The following is a 5,044-nucleotide window of genomic DNA, read 5'->3' as shown; positions in this document are numbered from 1 at the left end:
ATCTCTAAGCTGCAAAGTAACTTAGCCTTGCAAAATAATTACAGCTGAATACATCTGTTATTTGCAGGAATCTAAGTTCCAATTAATTCTGGCTACAGCCAGCTGACCTGGTTAAATGCCTCTGCAGCTCAGCTGGAATCCTATTAGAGTGAATGTTCTAAAACTTTAAATAGGCAGCTTATAAAGCAATTCAGAGAGGCAGCCTGCTGCCAGTATTTCTGTCTGTAGTTCTAGATAAACTAAATAGAAATGCTTATTGTGGAGAGAAAATGCCATTGAACACTTCTTCAATTTGAAAGTTAAAAAACAAGTTGAGTCTTTCTAGTACTTAAAAATCTTGGTAATGCATAGGACTGTTTTCTGTGGCTCACCTGCAGAAAGGCCATCTTTCTGGGCTCCTTGTCAGTGCTCCTGGTCACCAAGTGTGTCGACATACAATGTGGTTGTCAGGGAAATGTTGTCTTACTACTATTTATGGAAGGATTTATATTTTAAGATATTTGCCTTTTTTAATATTTGTAATGATAAAGGCAGTTTAAAACCCCAGAGAGGACTGAAGAGGAAAAAAAAATCGTACAATCTATTTCTAACAAAAGATGGAAAATACACAACGCAGCTTATGTCAACATTAGTAGGATTAGTAAGAAAAGTTATTTTCTCCACCATTCCATAATGTACAGCCCTGCTCAACTCTGCCACCCATAGCTTACACAGAAAATACGTGTTCAACTTATGAAGATAGGCCAATGAGGACGCGCGAATGTAGATGGCCATCGGAAGCTGGCACACTACTCACTACCTATAGAGCATCAGTTGCTTGGAGAGCTGTTTGACGCCTTAGCATCTTCTTTACCTCAAATCCCTTTAAAGCGTTGCTTAAGCTTAGGCTTGTTCATCACAAGACAAATGTGAATGGGATGAATAGAGGAGCATGAAGTCTTTCCCAGATGGAAAGAACGTGGGTCACTTTATTTTTGTATACTAAATTGCTCCAGCCTCATTTTTTTTTAAGATTTTTTTTTAAATAAAATTCTAAATTCATTAGAGTTTGAATAAGAAGAAATGCATGAATTAGGAAATATGTGACAGACTAGAGGGCCAATGACAAAGGGTCAGAGTTCTCTAGTAGGAACATGAGAAAGGAAAATAAATTATTTAGAGCTGAGGATGGAGCTCAGTGGAATGCTTGTCCAGCATGCATGAAGCCACAAGTTTAACTTTCCACTCTGCAAAAACAATAAAAGTGCCAAAAATTTATCTATTTGGAAATCCCCAGTTACATAACCATCCTAGTTGGCTACTTATTGGCTGAGGTTGTTATATTTATCTAAAATAAGCCTTTATCAGAAATGAGCTAACTTTTGTTTATATTTACAGTTGTGACCAGGGGAGATCTTGCTTCTATTTTCAATTTCAGTTAGAGTTTCCAACACCCTGTGTGGGGCTAGGGCTTGGCTCCATTCCCACCCCCAAAGCTAGTTTTAAAACATTGATTGGTTTTTTAAAGACATTTGTTTTTAGCTGTCTTCATTTAAATTTTGGAATAGAAAATGTGCATTTTTTATTTGTGTATTAATGTAACCGGACACTTTGCCTTGTAGTTAGTTGCTGCTCAAAGTTCATTGGGTCAATCAAAATCTGGTATCAATATCTCCCCATGTTAATTAAGTTCTCAAAATTCTAAATATTATAGTTAGGGAATATCAGAGTTCCACAAAAAGGGAGATTCTGGTATTACGAAATACCTCTGCTTTTAATAGATCTCACAGTGGTGGGAACAGACTTAAGTCAAAACCCACTTACCAAAGCAATGGGTCATTTTCATTATTAGTAAGTTAAAATTAAAACCTCATATCCAAAGGTTATGAAGCCATAGTGCTACTATTTAAGAAAGGGACGTACAAGTGTGGCTTTACAGGTAAGCTGAACATCATGAAACAAGTAGTACAAGATACTTTCCCCAGTTTTCCTTTTAGGATAGCCATCAACTTTTTCTTCCAAACTCAAATAGTATCAATAAACGGGATACAAACACAAATATATTATTTCATCCATTAGAATGACTGTGACTGATAGTACTCTATCACAGGCATCTAGATGACATGTTTGTAATGTTGGGGCCTCCTGATTTTGGATCACATTACAGACGCCACATTTTAAATTTTTTAAAATTGGGGGTGGGAGCTCTGAGGTTTAAACGCCTACACCATGTCTGGTGTTTCTCTCTTCCTACTGCCTGCAGATCAGGATCAGGTTCTCACCTACTTCTCCAGCACCATGCCTGCCTATATGACCCAGTGTTCCCTGGCACGGTGATCATGGACTAACCCTCTGAAAATGGAAGCAAACACCAATTCAATGTTTTTTGCTTTTATAAAACTTGCCTCGGTCATGTTTTATGCCAGCATAGTAACCAAAGACAATTACTGTGTAGTAGTAAAACTATGCCAGCAAAAGACAAATAAGTCAACCACATTTTATGTAGGACTAAGTCTTACAAAAATGTGAAGCACACAAATGTTACGGGCATCCCATAGTCCCAGGGATCTAAAAGCACATATTTTCTGGAATTCTGTAGGTGGGATATCTCACCAGGTTTCCCAGGCAGATCTCAAATGCCCAAGATTGAGTGATCCTTTGGACTTGGTCCCCTGAGTACTGGGATGAGTGGACACTTCTATGATCAAATTTATTTTAATCTAGATATGAACTTACTCAAGAGTCACTATTTTAATATTTTGAAAGCTATTGTTTGGAGGTTATGTTTTTAAATTAATTGTGACAAGTAATATTCAAATAATTTCATTTTAGAAAATTCTGTATCTGAGAAACAAAACAAAACACACAAGACTATCTAGGCAGAAAACAAGAAAGGAATTTCAGATATTTAAAGATTTGTGTGTGTATGTATGTGTGTGTGTGTGTGTGTGTGCACCTGAGCATATGCAAGTGTGTCAGGTGAGCAGACTGCATGCACATGTGGACATCATGCGACGACACTGAGTCCCACCCTACCACTCCCCACCTATTCCTCTGGAGACTGGGTCTTCCTGAACTTGCTGCTTATTTTCTTGGTTTGGCTGAAATCTAGCAAGCTGCAGTGATCAACCACGATCCCTCTTGCTGGGATCAGATTCTAATCCTCCGGACTGCACAGCAAGAACTGTTTGACACCGAGTCTCTCAAGCCCCAATTTCAGATATTTGAAAGTTTGTATTCTGTAAACATCTTTAGTGAAAGAGACCATATGTGACCATTTTTTAAAATCAATTTTAGATTGTCAATGTCTCACTGATAGCTCATTTATGTTTATTCTAAAGAGCAAAAATAATTATAAGACAAAGTTGCTTTTATTTCATTGGGAGAAACATTCTTTTACATTTAAGGTCAGGATTCATTTTGTACTTGACCTGTTCAGGGAGACGTTTTTAAAATGCTGTAAATAGTGTGTCCCATTCCTAGTACTGGGCTTATGAAGTAAAGATAAATTTTGCCAAGATTGTGACGGCTAAGTGCTTACAGCACTGGATTCAAAGAGCAAATTTTGACTTACGATAACACCATAAAATATAATGCACTGTACAAATTTCTGAAATTTTCTGTTCCAAGACTAAACATTAAACACAGAAAACTATTTCTTAGAAAGTAAAAATCACACTTTTCATTGTCATTTGAAAAGCTATTTGTGAAACATACATTTAAGCTTAAATGTGCTCAATTATGGTGTGTATGAAAACACCTTTCTTGATCCTTAAAGCTGTCTCTGGACGCTGGCCTTTTGCTCCTCACTAAATCAAGGCAGACATGACGTCACACATTGGGGTTCTAGACAATATGCTGTCTTGGAAACTAAAATTTACATCTTAAAAAATATAAAGACTTTGATCAAAGGAATTTACCGGAATAAAAAGCTTCATCAACTTTTTGCTTCTTCCTTATTTCACTTTTTTTTAATAACAGACTTAAAAAAATAAAACAAACAATATTTTCTTCATTACTCTACCAATATACTTCAGGGCACACCTCATCTAACATCAGCTTATTCTACTTTTTACAGCACTTTAAAAACTGTGCTTAAAATAAAAACTCTATGTTGAGAAAGAAATTTGAATACACATAGACATAAATAAATATTTGAAACATTATTAAATTCAGTTTAAGAGAAAACATTTTAGGTTCAAATACAACTTTTTCCTTCGTGATTAGGCAACTGATTTAAAAGTAGGCAACGGGGAAAGTGTTATCAACTGTGAATCCATTGGAAAGAAAGGGAGCAAGAAGTGGGATACGAGCTGAGCATTAGAAAAGATATAATGGAGGCAAGAATAAATGAATACAGAATTATGTATAAATGTACGGGACGAGTTCCCAGTGGAGACTCACAGGTAGACACAGGTGTAGAGTTAGGCTGTGGTGAACAGATAATTAATGGTTTCAACACCAGAGAAAGGACCTAGGCCTTTTTTTTTTTCTTAGAAAGAACAAGGGAAGAGGAGCAATAGAGATTCCATACATAAGAATCCAGGGATATTATGGGTAGAACTTGAGTGATGTGGGATTCCCATCTGTGTGCTGTGATTACCACTGATTAATAAAGAAACTGCTTTGGGCCTATACAGGGCAGAACACAGCTAGGTGGGGAAAACTAAACTGAATGCTGGGAGAAAAGAAGGGGAGGTGGAGTCAGAAGAAGCCATGTAGCCCCGCCAGAGACAGATGCCAGATGGAACCTTGCCAGTAAGCCACAGTCACGTGGTGATACACAGATTAATAGAAATGGGTTAAATTAAGATGTATAGTTAGCCAATAAGAAGCTAGAGCTAAGAGGGCAAGCAGTGATTTAATGAATACAGTTTCGGTGTGGTTATTTCGGGGCTTATTTGGGAACAAGTAAGCGGCCTCCATCTAAGCTTGAGGACAAAAACAGAAGCTAGAGTGGATCAAAGAAAGAGATGTCAAAGATGAGGCTCATGCTCAGATTCTACAAAGCTGAGGGGACTAAAATATCTATATTTACAAAATTTCAAGAGCATAAGCCAAATAA

This window comes from Arvicola amphibius, chromosome 2 (genome assembly GCF_903992535.2).
Source record: "Arvicola amphibius chromosome 2, mArvAmp1.2, whole genome shotgun sequence".
NCBI lineage: Eukaryota > Metazoa > Chordata > Mammalia > Rodentia > Cricetidae > Arvicola > Arvicola amphibius.
The sequence above is the reverse complement of the archived record's forward strand: the minus strand, read 5'-3'. Positions refer to the sequence as shown.